This window comes from Aedes aegypti, chromosome 3, assembly GCF_002204515.2.
Source record: "Aedes aegypti strain LVP_AGWG chromosome 3, AaegL5.0 Primary Assembly, whole genome shotgun sequence".
Taxonomy (NCBI): domain Eukaryota; kingdom Metazoa; phylum Arthropoda; class Insecta; order Diptera; family Culicidae; genus Aedes; species Aedes aegypti.
The window spans coordinates 88427554-88445726 of record NC_035109.1 but is presented as its reverse complement, the minus strand read 5'-3'; the positions used below and the strand labels follow the sequence as shown (position 1 = coordinate 88445726).

Sequence of the window (18173 nt, the reverse complement as noted above, 5' to 3'; positions counted from 1 at the left end):
GCGTTAGGGAAACTGTTTCTTGTCCGTCTCTGGTTATAGCGTTTGCTATGAACGAATTGTTTGAGTGTGATAGATTTAGAATGGAAGATAGAAGCAAATGAGAGATATACAACTATAAAGTACGAGGGAAGGGACGGACCTGGGATTGAACCCATGACCTTCTGCTTATGAAGCAGAAGCGGTAGCCATCAGACCACCAACCCCGTCTTAATAACTTCAAATTTTGCCTGTAGGGGAATTATTACATTGCAGTCATTTTGCATAGAGTTTCAGAGGGTTGTTCAAAGACAAAAGTAAGTAACCGAGAGACTTTTTAATTTAATTCGAAAACGGTAAGTCGTGGAAAGTTGATGTATTCTGCAAATTTGTGTGACTTCTGAAATTGAACAACTTTGTGGAACAGACCAATAACCCACAACTTACCGTTTTAGAATTAAATCAAAAAGTCTCTTGGCTACTTACTTTTGTCTTTGAACTCCCCTCTGGAACTCTATGCAAAATGACTGCAATGTAATAATTCCCCTACAGGCAAAATTTCAAGTTATTTGTGGTTCGTCATCCAAATTTCAGCCAATTCGGACTAATAGAAGCTGAGATACAGCACCCCAAACTTGTTTATTTTCTATGGGAAAACAGAATTTGGTTACTAACTTATGTCACTGACTGTACATTCAACCGAACGTTTCAATAAATCAATATTCGAAAACAATCATTTCACTCGGAGACGCAGTTCGTAAGTAAAAACTTCTTTAGCAGAGTTGATCAAACAATTTTAAGCGAGCTCCATTTGCAATAACATTTCTAGTCAATTACGTACTGCGATCGAAGAAAAATGATGCTCTTGACCAAGATTACTTGAGCGGAGGTTTATCAAACTAAGCAGTCAGTGGGTGCGAAGGGGTGGTAAATGACTGGACAATGCGTACCATTGGTACTTCGCGTAAAATAGACCCCATTTGTGGTCCTTAACCTCTTGTCAAGTATCTCCTATCCCTACCGTCTGTTCCCAGCGTCTGTTCTCCATTAGACTGGCCCAGCTCAGTATGGGAGAAAAATAAAGTTGTATGATTCCACGGGGCACCCCCAGGATTATTTCTTAGAGGTAGAGGAAGCCTTTCTGGAAAAATTCAGCTTATTTGGTCGTTCCATGAGCTGGCGCATTTGAATTGAAGTTAATATGGGATTTTCAGCTCAAACATATGAGCAAAGGCACATCATCTACTGTTTGGTTCAGAAAAATTGATGATCGCGTTCAATTGGACCCAGAATGTCAAAAACACTACTTGATGTAATAGCGAAGAATATTGTAGAAGATTGTACCATGATCAAAATTAATAAAGTTGGTGTTTTAACCATCTGAAGTATATCATGCAATACTGCTTGTATTTCTTCAACATAGCTTGGAGGTAGCCACTAAGCACATCATAGCCACCTATGACGCTGTGCGAGCTGAGGCACATGTCGCATACATATAAGTGATTGTACGGGAGTGCTGATCTAAGCCTAACTTTCAACAACTGAAAGAGTAATGAAAATGAGACTAAATCCAGATACAACCTTCTGCAATTATGTTCATTAGGGTATCAACTAATGTATTTGTTATTCTGGGCTTATTTGAATGCGAACAATTAGTATACGGAATGAAACAGTGACATAGGATCAATTTTCAATATATTTGAGACGAATATCCCATACAAACTTCAAATCGAATGCGCCACCTGGTGGAGCAACCAATTGAGTGTAAATTTTGAGAGAGCGTTTTTCTTACTCTAAGGCTCATATCTAGGGGGTGCCCCGTTGAGTTTTACAACTTTTTTGTTTAAGGGCCAGTCTATTCTCCATGTTAGGAGCGGCTGATCATCGTCCTAGTGCACAGCGCCGGGACTCTAAACAGTGCTGTGCACGATGGTCCTCCGGCGAGACAGGGCGTTGGCGCAGGCCTTGCAAGCCAGCCATGAAAATCATCAGTACAGGAAGCATACAATGTAAATTCACACCGGAACAACCGGCATAGACTTAGGCATCGAAAACGGACTATCGATTGGAAACTCGGATTATGGAACTGTAAATCTCTCAATTTCTTGGGAAGTACCCCCATTCTTTCCGAATCGTAGCGGTGCAGGACGTTTGCTGGAAAGGGTCGACGGTACATACGTATAGGGATGGTTATACCATCTACCAGAGCTACGGCAACAGACATGAGCAGGGCACAGCTTTTATCGTGATGGGCGAAATGCAGAGGCGCGTGACAGCTGCCCAAGCCATGATGTCAAAATCGTTATCGGAGATCTCAACGCTCAGGTTGGCCAGGAGGAGGAATTTAGACCGATTATAGGGAAGTTCAGCGCTCACCAGCTTACGAACGAAAATGGCCTTAGACTGATTGATTTCGCCGCCTTCAAGAACATGGCCATACGTATTACCTACTTCCAGCACAGCTTCCCGTATCGGTATACCTGGAGATCACCCCAGCAGACTGCGGTACCGACCCTCGCCACGGTACAATCTGGAACGACTCAAGCTACCCGAAGTGGCAACTGATTACGCGCAAAGCCTTGAAGCGGGAGCCGGAAGAGGGAGAGCTCACCGAAGCCCATCTTGAGGACTGCTGGAGTAGTGTCAAAGCAGCCATTAACAACGCTGCGGAAATCGCCATTGGGTTCGTGGAAGGAAATAGACGGAACGGTTGGTTCGACGAGAATACAGCGCGGGCGGTTATGCTGCAGCAAGGCACCCGTCAAAACGAGGAACGATACAAACAGAAGCGAAGACAGCAAACCCATCTATTCCGGGACAAAAACTGCCGCCTGGAAGAATTGGAGAGCGAAGAGATGGAGCAGCTATATCGTTCTCAAGAAACGCGTAAGTTCTACAAGAAACTCAATGCATCCCGCAAAAGCTTTGTGCCGCGAGCCGAAATGTGCCGGGATAAGGATGGAGGTATCTTGACGGACGAACGTGAGGTGATCGAAATTGTGGAAGCAGCACTACGATGAACACCTAAACGGTGCAGAGGAGGAAGATCAGGACAGCAAGAGGAATGGCTTCATCAGTACGGCGGATGAGGGAGACGTGCCAACTCCCACACTAGGTGAAGTTAAGGATGTAATAATCAAACAGCTCAAGAACAACAAAGAAGCTGGAAAGGATTGTATTGGAGTGGAACTTATTAAAATGGGCCCGGACAGGTTGGTCACTTGTCTGCACCGATCTGGGATGCAGAACAGCTACCGGAGGAGTGGAAGGAGGGAGTAATATACCCAATATACAAAAAGGGTGATAAGTTAGATTGTGAGAACTATCGAGCGATCACTATTCTTAACGCAGCCTATGAAGTGCTTTCCCAGATCATCCTCCGCCGTCGATTTGTGGGAAGTTATCAAGCCGGTTTTGTGCGTCCGTCCGTCGAGGACAGACCAAATCTTTATGTTACGGCAGATCCTCCAACAGTGTCGCGAATATCAAGTCCCTACGCTCCACCTATTCATCGATTTCAAAGCGGCCTGTGATACCATCGACCGCGAAGAGCTATGGAAGATTATGGACGAGAATGGTTTTCCCGGGAAACTGACTAGACTGATCAAGGCAACGATGGATAGTGTACAGTGCTGTGTGAAGATATCGGGTGCATTATCGCACCCGATTGAAACACGCAAAGGTTCTCGAGAAGGCGATGGTCTTTGCTGCCTCCTGTTCAATATTGCACTAGAAGGTGTTATGAAAAGGGCGGGCTTCCACATGCGGGGCACGATCTTCAAAAAAATCCAGCCGGTTCATCTGTTTTGCTGACGACGTGGACATTGTCGGAAGAATGTTCCAGGTCGTTTCTGAACAGTAAATCAGGCTGAAACTTGAAGCATACCGGGTTGGATTGTGTTGGAATAGAGGTAGGTAGTGTCGCACCTCAGATAGAAGAATCGTCAGTTGAGAAGCATGCGTCGTCGTAGGTAAAAGTGTGGAAGATTTGTCGAGAGATATGATATTTGGATAATTTGGATAATTACAACTGCTGATTGGGGTATCAGTCAGTAGCTGTCTAGTTGAAGGAAACATCTACTGTATTTTATGTAGAAATAGTTAAACAAAGTCGTGGAAAGAACAGTATCAAAGGAATCAATGGAAAAATGTAAAGCTTATATGTTGGAAATTTCTAATGTAGCTTCTGAAATGATTTATGCAGTACCCGCTTTTGAAATCCTTGATGAGTTTCTCACAAACTCTTAGATTTTTTGTTGTTATTGTTCTTAACCGTCTCTGGCTAATCTTCTTAAGAAGTTTCGATGAAGTTCTTTCAGAAGGCAGATTTAGAGTCTTTTTATAGCCGCAGACTACTGCAGAAAGTTTACTTGTAATTTATCCAGTAAGTCTGTCGTATATTGGTCCTAGTTTCCGCCAAAATTCATTCAAATATTTCGGACAAATTTTTTTCCAATGGAAAGTCAGAAATATCTGCGAAAAATCATTTGAATTCTACCAGATAGTTATCCAGGAGTCTATAGCGTTCTTGACATTTTGATTTCCAAATCACACTATATTTGTCTTGAAATACAATAACAAATTTCTCTTTTTTTTGCTGTTTCTGTTTGGAATGCTGAACCAGCCTTAAATTTACAGAATTATTCTGAAGTGACTTTATTGACATTTGGTTGTAAATAGTGACTTTTTAGTGACCAGGTCAAAAAAGTAACTAAGTCACTAAAAGTGATTCGATACCAGCCCCTACATATTATCTTTTAATTTAGCAAAATTTGCCAGATCGTGCGGAAAAAGTCACCAAAATTTTATTAAAATGTGAACTGCACCATTTTACCTAATAATTTCAAACCACTTTGCCCTACTGGAGGAAGCTCTCTATCGTTTCATCCCGTTCGCTTTCTACTGAAGTTGTGGCCCATTCATATCGTTGACTTGTTTTTTTTTCGCGTCCACCATACCCCTTCACCTCACCCCCCTTGGCGAGAATGGTGTGAATGAATCTGATATGCAGCACCACGTAGTCGTCGTCGGAAGCGAAGCGACGAGGCGCACTCTTTCGAGAACCATAAATTTCATTTGCACCCATCCTGGAGGTGGGTGCTTCGCTGAATGCATTCTCACTTCTTCTGGCTGGGTGTGGATGGGAGGTGGAGAGAGCTGAGCGATGCCACCAGCGTTCGTTCGTGATTGTTGCGTGTTCATATGAAACGATACGGCTCATGTTGGTGGCCATCGGCGGCGGTTCCAATAGTAAGTGGTCAAGCACAATATGGTGATGGTCGGGATTGGGTCAGATCGGTTGAACCCTTCGGGAGGCGCGATGCTTAAGAACGGAAGCGTGGAAGCTGCTAAGGGAGATGAGATCTCTATTTGGATTGCTGTGTGGGCGGCCAGATGGGTGGTAATGTTTCATAAACGCATGCTTCAGAAGCACGATTTGCCGATAGTGCTGTGAAGAGCACACTGGTTTTTGGTATTCCAGAATGGCGAATTATTAAGAGCGGGTAACAAGCGGGACCAAATAGCCGTAGCGGTAAATGTGCAGTTATCCAGGAAGAGGGTCGAGCATTAGAATCCCACCAGTAGATGATTTTTTTTTGACTGGATTTTTTTGACTAAATTACCTAATTTTGAGTTCATTTTACCCAAAATTAGGTAAATCGATTATCCTTTCAACCTAAGATCTATTACCTTGTACCTTTTAATTCCGTCCTAAATGCTTATCTTTGACAGATACGCGTATTTCGACTACCACTTGCAGTCTTCTTCAGTGTCCAGTGGAGTGGATACGAGTAACTGACACTGAAGAAGACTGCAAGCGGCAGTCGAAATACACGTATCTGTCAAAGATAAGCATTTAGGGCGGAATTAAAAGGTACAAGGTACTATAATCTACTATTAATTTTCTCTATTGAGATTCTGCTCAGAGGATTCGAATATATTAAAAAGATTAAATCTCTTTCTTCCTCACTAATTTTAGCAAAATAGAGAGTGCTGCATCTACCCAATGAAGGCATTCTGGCCCAATAAGGCAAATTTGGGAAATTGAAGCTTTTCTTTTACCAAACGAAACACCTCCTAAAAATTCTTCTGTTTAGAAGGTTTCCAACAGTATTTTGAGGCGATCCAACATGAAAAAGTAACACAACTTGTTGATGATTTGATTGTTTTTTGACTCTCTTGAAATTTGTATTGGGGCAAAAATTGCTAAAAAACTTCGAATTTGCTTCTCTCAAAAGTAGGTTTTTTTTTGTATCTTATATACCTTTGCATCTAACTTCCTCAGATGACTCTTTTCAATCGCAAATTTATTTAAATTGTGGGTATAATCATGTACTTAAATTCCAAGATGTTCTTGGAAGATCTTAATTTGTACAAATTTTAAGCTTATTAGAAACCACAAAATCTATATACTTAACATACTGACTTCTCATGAACAATTAACGAACGTCCTAGTCAAGAGAGTTTATACACTGTCACCCTCGAATCTTGCCATCTTGACATTAAATCTAAATTTTCACAGTCAAACGGATACCTACCCACGATGAAAAGCCCACAGATTTCGAATGTCTTGTGCAGGAACCCTCTCACATTAACTAGAATACAGATGCCTTCGCTGCTGGTGGGTAAAGTGCACGCGAAATTTGTAAGAAGCTGTAACCGCCGACGACTACAACAGCGCTTTCACCAACAACTTTACCACAAAACGGCGTGGAAAACTGCTTTTTTTCTCGCTCGCAACAAACAGCAAAAAAAAGCTGGCTCCGATACGGCGTAAGCCTAATGGCTCCGGCGACCCTTATGTAAGCTTACAGCCTCAGCCGTTCTGGTTGGCTTACGCCGAGGATGGGACACCCGGGGCTGGCAACATCAACCGGATTGCCACGCTTTTCTTTGGCCTGGCGCACAGAGGAGCAACCGGAACAAATTCGTGGTCATAACTTCAAATTTGATCCCCTATATATTATCAACATAGTTGATGTATGTCGTATGTTGAAATGTGATTATTTTGATAAAAATGGCGTTTCTAAAGATTTTTTCAACTTTTGCTATTGTATGGATTAACTTATTGTTTTTCTGTGATAGTATTTTTCAAATAAAAACAATTGTTTGCTCCATTTTCTATTTTTGAGTACAAAAATAGCTTCTAAACAAAATTTTCTAAAAAAACTATGCTTTATTAGTTGCTTTTCAAAACAATTTAAAATAACTAATTTTTAGTCACTCTGAACATAAAATATTTGAGATTGAACTCAAAACTTGCAACCTTCTGAGTTATGTCACCACCAAGTGACTCGGTGGCTTAGTTGGTAAAACCCTCGCTTAGCATACAAGAGTCGTGGGTTCGAATCCCGCCTGAACACGTGGATTTTTCCATGTTTTTATTAAGAATTTATCCATCTTTACCATGGGAATATTAGTAACGATACGTAATGATTTATTGGTATCTTATACAGTAAACTGATCGCCCTTTTCATGATAATCCTTATAGCGTCCAAACACATAATTTACCCAAACATTTTGGCCACATTTGATCCAAATTACCCCTATGTGCAGCGCTCGCTCTGACTTCAAATGAGAGGTGGGACCAGGAAAAACAAATCGTCGCCGACAAGCACAAGCAGATTGTCTCCGGCAAAGCACACCCAATTTAGAGGGAAATTAAATAAATCCAAGCAGCAAATGGGGGTTGGGGCGGTTGTCCCACCCATTGCCAAAGTAGCTCGATATCGAAACCGACCGAATGGAGACGAATCGAGACAAGGATGTGATCCGCCTTCACGAACCGTCCTCTCATTCGATGGGAATCGAAGCTTTGGGTCGAGTCGAGCCGAGAGGTTAGCTCCTATTTTGCCATTGATCTGATTTTGGATTTCAATTTCAGCTTTTTGCCTTGTCATTTTTGCTGGCATCTCAGGCCTGGGATAGTTTTTTTTTTTCGGTGGGATGAGAATCGATTGCGATTCAGACGAGCAGCTATGAAAATTTAATTCCAATGGCCTGGAAATGGGTGCTTTCTTTCTGTTCTGATGGTTCAGAAATGGATTGATGCTTTGGGACAAAAAGTCTTTGTCATTGTTTGTGGAGGAATGTGAATATAAACAAGAATTGAATCAAAAGTATAGTTGTTTGAAATTATACGGTATAGTTATATTGAACCATATAAAATCAATCAACTATTTTTTATAGATATCTAGTACTTACGAAAAATATATTTTGTTCACCATGTATGGAAAAATCCATGTGGCTATTTCAAATAATTCTAGGAGGCGTCTTTGGAAGAACTTCCGGAAAAATTCTCATTCCGAGAAGCAATTCCTGGAGGAACCCCTGAAGAATTTCTCGGAGAAGTCTTTTGACGATTTTTTACAGGAATTCGTAAAATTATGACGAAATATTTCCTAAATATACGTTTAGTCTATGCCATGATTCGCGTAAGCTCAAGCAAGTGCCCGATTAGGAAACATTTATATGCAAAAATTCAAAGTCACTTGTCATTTATGACACCCCCGATTCATCCATAATTAATCATAAAACCGCACAATAAAACCAACATAACAGATCTGATCGGATTCGAAATGCCAACCACCAGAAACGGGGAAAACGAGCGCGCAATCAAAATTCACACCACACCACACGGCTAATGAATATGCCGAAAAATTTGCCGCCAACTGCCAGCAGCCCAATGTTGGGGCCATGACCGAAATATTAATTAACACAGTGCCGAGAGCGAGATACAGAGTAACGGATGAGGCGGTCAAACCATGCCAAGTGTGGTCAACATCGTTGCTGCCTAGACCCCTCGATCCCCGGAAACCTTAACGGCTCATGCATGCTTACTAGGGTGGGCTATTATTATATGAAGATAAAATCGTCAGTTATACCGACAAATTTGTTGTTTTGGATTTCCAGAAGCTCCTGAGAAAGTTTGAGCAGAATCCGTCAACTCTAAGGAAAGAGCTTAATAAGCTTCAAATTAGTTTGGAGAAATTTGACCAAATATATGAGAAAAATGGTTATAATTTTCTACCAAACACATTTTTTTCAGCGCAACATTTATTTTCAAATATATACTTAACTATGATTATAGAAATTTAAACACATTTGTTGGAAAAGTTGTGGAAAAATATGAAATTGAAGGAAATTTCTATTACGAAAAAATCCTGGACCGACCGGGAATCGAACCCAGACACCTTCAGCATGGCTTTGCTTTGTAGCTGTTGCAGTCTCTTCTATATACTGATTCAAGAATCTTCAAATCAATGATGAAGGAAATTAGTCGAGTACAGTGTCACCTAGTAGTTCAAATTGTTTTCCCTATATATTTTGCCGATTTTCTCCTTACAAACCTCAAACTCGTTTAGACCCCCTTGACGAATCCTGCTCAAACTTTCACAATAGCTTCTAGAGGTCCAACTGAACAAAATTGAGCTTGTAACTTAAGATTTTTGCAGTTTGATCCTTATGAGCCACCCTAATGCCTAATGGTTACGATAGGCTGTTATGTACCATGTGTGGTGTCAGCTTGAGGAGCATTCTTCGGTGCACTACCGACCCATTTTGTGACTGTAAGTATACAACTGCAGAACGAGCTCGAACGATGAATGGTTGTGTCTTCAACAATTTATATTCACTTCAAATGAGATGGTAATGTGTTTATAAATAACGCTATCGTAGCGTTGCTTCTATTGTCGGTCGGGTGATTGACGAGCATTCATTCTGGCATTTGTTAATCAATTATGGTGGTGCCTCATGAAACTGATCAGGAGTATATAGATTCGATTTTTTGATAGCAAAGGGTGCCGAAAATGTGAATGAATTTCCCACTGAATTGTTTCAAAGAACTCGTTTGCACTCATGACTATTATTTGATTTTAGAACTGAGCAGATCTTGCTCTGAATGCTGACGATAATATTCTCAGAATCCTTTTAAGATTTTCTTTATCATCATGAGGGGTTTTATTGATCAGCGGGGTTTAGTTCAAATACACATTTTTTTATTGAAACCATTTGAAAAGAACGATAAGACTTCGAAAGAATGGTTTATTGACTAAATCTCGTCCAAATAAATATTGCCAAACATACTGAGCACGGTGAAACTCTGATGAACCGCCGATTAAATAAAGATGGGTGAATATCAGTTGACCAGTTCGCTCACCACCTTAAAATGTATAAAGTTATGACAATTGAGTTCCAACTGCTTTTCGGGGATATGGGCTATTCGGGGAAAAAGAGTATTCGGGAAAACGGGGTATTCGAGGAACTCGGGAAAGTGACATTCGAAAAACTGGTGTTAGGGGAAACGATGTTTGAGGAACCGACATTCGGGGAAAAGCAGCACAAGCGAACTCTTGACGCAAAAGTTACGGATAGGTTGAATTATGACAAAAAAGTGTTCTAGCAAAAAAAATACTATGCGTTAAACCAACTTGGTGTCTAAAGCACATTTGTTTGTTCAGTGATTTAGTAAATCGAGTGGCAGCATTCTATAGGAGACCTGACTGTACAGATTTTTGCGGTATTGAATGTTTAAAATGCATTATCCATCGATTCAACTAAACTTGCATGCAAGTCTGTCAGCTTGTATAGTGATTTATGTGCTTATTGTACTACAGAAATTAGTTTCTATGTGTTAAAGAATAAGAACTAACGAAGTTTGCACATTTTTCGACATTAACAAGCTACTTTTATATGTTTAGTAGAAACATTGTACAAAGTTATGCTGAAGAATCAACAATCAACAGTGACAATAGCAAGCACGTTGAAAAAAATATTAACATAATACTCATCGTACAATTCTAGCGAAACCAAAAAAAAATCTTTCAAAGAGTAGAGTAAAGTGGGGCAAAAGTTCGAGTGGGGTAAGAGTTTCTTTTTAGGTTTTCTAGCTCAATTCAAAACAAAGCTTATAACTGTCATGGTGGTTCGAATTCTATTCAAGTAAGAGACTTTCACTCCAAATATTATTGAAATTGATTGAGATTTGGAAAAGTTATGGCTATTTGTTGTTTTTCGAGGTGAATGTTGTAATTTTCAATCAAGCTTTCGTTGCATGGAACCAGATGAAGATAAAATTTTTTTTGTTATTTTATGTAGGGGCGTTTCTAGGCCTATCATAAGGATGCTTTAACGTGTATTAGTTTTTGCATAAATGGTTGGAAACAATTTTTGGGAGTTCTGTTTGATCTTTCGACCTTGACACTTGCTTTTGCCGGGGCGAGCGACGAGGGCAGGATCAAACATGTCGCGCGTTGGTCTAGTAAGTGAAAAAGTGGCGTGATCGGTGAGTTCGGTTGGAGTAACTAAAAAAGTGCCGCGATCGGTTAGTTCTGTTTGATCCTTCGACCTTGACGCTTGCTCCTGGGCAGTGCGTCAAGAATGCCCGAACAGTTTTTTTTTATTCTTTTTGGGTCGCGTGCTTATTTTTTTTTCCTGAGTGCTTTTTTTATAGCCGAGCAAACGAGTGAAGCCGAAAGTGGATTGTGGCTGCTCAGTCAAGGATAACGGATCAATTGGTGAGCTCGTTTCATGCTACTATTTCTAATCTATAAAATATGTATGACTGCACATTCAATCGTTACAATGGTGGGATGTAAATATGATTTTTCAACAAACTTTGGATGGTTCGCCACTGTAAGTGTCGGCATAAGAATAAGAGTGTTCTATGATGTCCCAACCAATCGAGTTTATTGTTTCTTTTCAAATAAGTAAAATATAATAACACATGCTTTCGTCCTGACAGCTGTAGGAATGTTACATTTAGGCATTTGTTCAACAAACTTTGAATGGTTCGTCACCTCAAGTGTCGGCATAATTTTCCTCTACATGGAAATTGTTCATATCAAATGAAAATATTATATTTACGTATAAGCATGTATATATCTCACAAATCATTGTTTATCATGGTCTAATCACTTATCAAAGTGATTCCTATGACCCACCGATCCTCCACATTAACAAACATCCCTCCCAGTAACCTTTGTGGAGATGCAGAGGCAAACACGGTCTCCAAAAAGCAAAGGTTACACACTAACATTCCTTCCCCCAATCCCACCTGACTGCATGGTCTAATCGCTTATCAAAGTGATTCCTATGACCCACCGATCCTCCACATTAACAAACATCCCTCCCAGTAACCTTTGTGGAGATGCAGAGGCAAACACGGTCTCCAAAAAGCAAAGGTTACACACTAACATTCCTTCCCCCAATCCCACCTGACTGCAAGGACGTGGCCGGCGCCGTTATTGACCCTGTATAAATAGAGGCACTGAATTATGCACATTGAAGAAGATTATGGCCAATCCCAGCCAAACTTCTAGTTGATTCTTTGTGCATTTTCACTGACTTCGGTCAATCACGGAATAGCAACCATTGATATGTGTAGTCAGTCTAAGCTAAGCTAAGCTAAGCTAAATGGTTGGAAACAATTTTTGGCTCATAGTGGGGCAAAAGTTCAAATCAGCGGGGCAAAAGTTCGACCCATGTATAAACTCACGGAAAAATGTATGTCACAATTAACCCTGTTTTGGGCAATTTATTGATAAAAAATTAGTGTGTATTTTTCGGCAAACTTAAGTTGACGGCTGGTATGAAGTATGCCTGTCATAAAAGTAACGATATTTTGTGTTTTAGTCAGCGAACTTTTGCCCCACACTAGATTCGAACTCTTGCCCCACCGGTGGGGCAAAAGTTCGTTCAAGACAATCAATTTTGAAACTGTTATAACTAAAAATGAGTAAATATTTTGACACAAGTTTGTTCAGCAAAATTATAGCCAATATGTATGAGGTTCAATGTATGGTACCGTAAATTCGGGTGAAATTGATCAGTAGGGTGAAATTGATCACTGTGTCACTCGATTTTATGTCTTCCTAATTGAGCACAAATATCAATGTAACCTGCAGTGAATGAACGTTGTTTGTCGTAAGTATGTTCAAATTGTGTGTTGTGAAGTTTTTTGCGTTCAAAAATGTTTATTGATATGAAAATAATGTAAAATTTCAAAATCTTGTGCGGTGCAGTGTTGACAAACATCAATAAACTTCTAGGTCTAGACAAGGATTTGGACATGGTATAATCCTGAAAGTTTGTGAGGATACTAAAGATATATCCCCAAACTAGATTTCATAACCAAAACTCGTACCAGTTCGTTGATTTGGTTGAAATAAATGAATTTCTGTAATATATCAAGAAATTCCTTAGGAAATTGCATACATTTAGGCGTTTTCTGCGTTATTCTTGAAATTTAAACATTCATTATTTCTATAGATATTGTATTGTTAAGAATTTGGCAAGCATATTCGGATTCAGTAAGCTCAAATTTATTATGTAAAGTTGTTTTGAAAACTAACAATAATGGCATTGATAAGTGATCAATTTCACCCCGAAATGAGATCTCCCGATTTTTTATTTTAGACATATTTTTTAGCACTAAAATTACATTTGTTAGAAAATTTCGGTACTTGAGTCAATGAGGCTCACCTTCATACTTGTTTTCCTGCATTCAGTTGTTTGGCATTGTCAACATTATAGAAATCAGACAAGAAAAACCTTGAAAAGTGATCAATTTCACCCGAAATTACGGTATTTGTTTTGTTTCAACTGCAATTGTTTTCATGGAAACTAGAGTGTCCATTGCCCGGCCATTTTGCTCTTCCCGGGATTCGGGACAAAAATCCAAGCTTGTCCCGGGAAATCCCGGGATCCCGGGATTTCTCTAGTTTTCAATAAAACTAGCATTTTGGTTGAAATGTACTTTTGAATTTGCTCTCTCAGCCTAGGCTTATAAAAACGGCTAATGTTGAAGAGAAAAGCATTGAAACTCTTCAACTAGAAAATACAAATGTATGTTTCTTAGTTGGTAAATTAGTCTATTATTAATATAATTGCCCGTTTATTATCTTTTTCATTGGAATTTAGTGGTTTTCACCAAATTCTACATATATTTCGGGAATCCCGGGATTCCCGGGATGTCAAAACTAATATCTCGGGAAATCCCGAAATTTGCCAAATCCCGGGATATTTTGTCCCGGGATGTCCCGGGATGGACACTCTAATGGAAACTTTGATTATACCACTAAGGTCGAACTTTTGGCCCACCTTACTCTACTAGAGTTATATAATTTGTGATTCTTCCACGAAGTTTTCAGGTATACAAATATGTGCTTCAGAGATGTTCTTCTGAGAAATACCACAGAGATTTCTACATGGATGACCCGTACTTTTTCAGTGTATTCTGAAAAAAATCTTTACCAGTTTTCATCGAGATTTTCTGGAATTCCCATTCCCGTTCCGTGTTCAGAATTTTCCTAGAGTATCTTTAGGATTTCTGATCTTACGAAAATAATCTCTTTCAAATTGATTAAAAAAATTCTTGAAGAATTCCGCCAGAGAAGTCTTTGGAAATTTTTCGAAACTTTCCCCCAAGAAGGTCCTTGTAAGTACGTAATATTATATACAAATTCCAATAGTTTGTTTGAAACATCATAGAGTTGTTCATTTAAAGTTTGTTCAGAATTTTCTTGAATTACTAAGGAATTTTTTGAGAAACAGTACAATAAATTCAAAGAGTCACCAAAATTGTCTTCAAGATCACCAAGAAACGATTCCTTTCACAAACTCTTCAGATATTCCACCAACAGTTTTTCCAACCTTGCCTCAAGTATCTCTTCAGATTCCATCAATAAATATGAATGCTCACGGAAATTCTTCAAGGATTTCTTGAAAAAAATTACAGCATAGATTCTTCCAGCTGTTTTTCTAAGAATTCTTCGTAATATTCCACAAGATTCTCACTAGCAATTAAAAAGGATTCATTTGGAAAATTATTCTAAGTGATTTCTAAGAAAAGTTCTCCACAGATCTATCTTTCATTCAACTGTTCATAAACTCTTCCGCAAAAATACTGAAAAACTGCCCTAATTGTAGGGCAATTCGCCTAATGTTGAACGGATTAAAACGTCACCTTTTGTGGAACAGTCCGTGTATTCCTTATGGCGTGTTCAACAATTAGCAACCATTTTGACCGCTCAACAATTGGCAATTTAACCTATTCATTCAGAGTGTAAAAATTACTTCAAAAAATTTCCGAATGTTAGTACTGAGATTCTTCTAAAAATAACACCAAACAATCCATCCTTTTTGACGAAATATCTGGCTACAAAAAAGCTAAAGCGATTTTTGTATGATTTACTACAAAATTCTTGTTCATTTATCTTCGTTTTTTTTTTACAGCAGACAATGATAAGCGTTAAACCGAGTGATATTTCTATTGAAGGCATTTGTATCTAACATCTTAGAAAATGTTTTGCATGGACTCTAAAGTTTCTGTACTATGGCTAACAGATTGACTACTTTTAAATATTTTGGTAGAACTGTAGAAGTTAAACGCGAAAATATTGGCTATATTTTTTTAAAAACATTGCCAAAGATTTCTTATGATAAAATTCGTAATCTGAAATTTTACTAAATCCTTATCTCTGAGTAACTTTTTGCATTACTTTGAAAATTTGCTGAATTTCTTTTTTTTTTTTTTTTTTTTTTTTTTATGTTGCTAGCCGTACAGTGAATACTGTCCAAAGCTCTAAACTAGACTTTAGATAGGAAAGAGGACGTAATCCTTCTGAAGCAGTTCACCAGACGTGCACGGAAAGATGGCTTCCAAGAAGACACTGTTGCGATCTGTCTCAGAAGGTTACGGTAGAAGGTGGGAAACGTTCTTTTCACACTATCACTTCACTTGATAACTATTAGATTACTTCATAGCACTATTCACTGGTATTGATATCACCATCTTCATTATCAACAGAATTTCTACTAATAACGTCACCATTATCTATATCAATTTTGTTATTAACATCACATCTATAACCCAGCCACAACACAATACTACAGCTTCATCAAGTTTAAAGTATAAAACTTCTCATTAATAATAATCACTGTAATAAATAAATCACATCAACACTCAATATCATTATCTTCATTAAAAGAAAAGTAGGATTCTCGTTTCTTACATCACTAATATTCAAAATATCACAAACTATTATCACTCTAATAATCACAATCTTAGTAGCTTACTACCATTAACCACACAAAATTATTCAACACAATAACGTCATCTCACTATATTATCACATTATCACTATTTCTTAGTAACATGATCAAAACCAGCAACGGAATTATTCATATATCTTCTTAAGGTGATCCCGCCGAGGGCTGAAGGCCGTATAATAATGAAAACAATGTCCTGCAACAATGAAGTGCATCGCACAGCAATCACAAGTACAGATTATACTATAATCACTTACACAAAAATTCAACCTCGGCGAATAAACTGTTTCTATTTTTACCGCGCCGATAATATGTCATTACTAGGATCTGTTATAAGAAGACATTTGTTCTTGACGTTGTTTGAAAACTCTAACCGACACTATCAGATTATTAAAGTTGTAGTAATCTCTGATAATTTGGTGTTTTAGGGTAATGGAATATAATATGTGCTAACCTTTTCAGTGTTGGAGGTGTTAGTGATTAGTTCGTACTCACTTATATCCTAGTATTTTTCTCATGAGTTACTATTCCTATTCACGGTTACGGGTACCTATAAATAGAGATAGCGATTAGTCACACGTTTTTTTAGTCTGACGGCATTCTCATAATATATTCAATGCTATAATGAAAAACCTAATCCTGAAATGTTGACGCGAAGAGAATGATATAATTAGTAAATTAGTAAATAGTGATATTATTAGTAAAAGAAACGGGTTTAATAATATTCTGTTGTATCCTTGTACGGCCATGTGTGTTCCTGATCAGCACGATTTCTTCAATGTTAGGAGGTTTTGATTAAACTGTTACCGGATGAGTGTCTGGAAGAATAAATAAAAAACGTATAGAAAAAACAAACAAGGACCGCTTCATCATAGACCACGTAAAGTATCGGTTCTCGGTGATGCTAATCAATAGTGTTCATTAGAAAACACTTTTGATTATTATCACCATTGGCACCACTAGTGTGCATCTTTCTCTTCAGAGTAAAGATACATTTAAGCCCCGAGACCTGACAGCATTCAAGCTGATCACAAGGTTGTGCCTTTGCCCAGGGACTTTGAAAATTTGCTGAATTTCAGAAATAAACTATAGAAATATGGCAATTCTTAGAATTTAACTTTTTTTAAGATTCTCTAGAGTGTTGCTTTTTGAAGTATTAAAAGGTTTTTTACAGGAGAATTAACAAAATATTGAAATGATTATTTATACTCTTTTCTCTTGAGGCGAATGGTTGCAGGATAACCTCTCTAGTGAATGTATAAAAAAAAAATATCTAGAAGTTCCATTGCCCAGAATTCTACCAGAAAGCCTCTAGAAATTCCGCCCAGGAATTGCACAAGAATTCAATCGCAGCATATGAACGCTAACAATAATTGATAAAACTATTTCTAAAGAAATATTTTAAGGGAGATCCTTACGTATTTCTTCATTTATATGACCAACAGCTAGCGACCAATCGATTAAGTTATCAGCTTCAACGGATGTTTGGTTCTCCAGATTCGTGCTCTTGAAAATTTGAAGTTAGGCTTCGATTTATCTTCACCTTAATAAATCTTTTTCTCCTTTTCGATTATTTTGCTAAATGTTTCTCCAAAGATTTCTTTGTAGCAGAAACAAATGTATTCATGGGAATTTTGAACAAATTTCCTCTGAAGATTCGAAGGCAAGAGGCATTTCAAAAACACTTTTTAGATTTTGTAGAACTTTCAGTGGAATATCTCAAAATGAGATTTGACAGAGACATTGAATTTTTGGAGGAATTGCGAAAGAAAACTTTGAATTTCTGAAAGGTTAAATAATTTGTTCGGTTGAATCCGGGAACATATTACAGCATAAAGGAGATTGGGCAAAATTGTATGGAGTTTGGTCCCGGAATGTACGCATATGGTTCATACATCGTTTCAATGATCTAAATGAGACAAGAAAAAGCTGGTATGGAGCCAAAAATATTCGTCGTGGGAGAAAAAAGTTATGTGTGCTGAAACATTGTTAAAAAGGGCATGTTGTGGGCAGTTTTGTATTACATCATATACTCTTGCGCACATGTTTGGGATTCGTGCGTTAGGGTGCTAATGTATGTTTATATTTTTACCATAAACTATTTAAAATAGAGTGTTTTGAAACAGTTTTTAGAACGTTTTTGAAAT

The 18173-nt window shown here is 38.3% G+C and overlaps 1 protein-coding gene and 1 long non-coding RNA gene across 2 annotated transcripts in view; both read right to left on the bottom strand.

The window, feature by feature from the left end:
- Positions 1–18173, bottom strand: part of LOC5566168 (titin) — a 676879-nt gene that overhangs the window by 56464 nt on the left and 602242 nt on the right. The gene's annotated exons all lie outside the window — the stretch shown is intronic.
- On the bottom strand, positions 15494–17075 carry LOC110679577. The gene is made up of 2 exons (XR_002502601.1): positions 16522–17075; positions 15494–16353 (listed from the first exon to the last, which is right to left on the bottom strand). It is a non-coding gene; the product is annotated as an uncharacterized LOC110679577 (long non-coding RNA).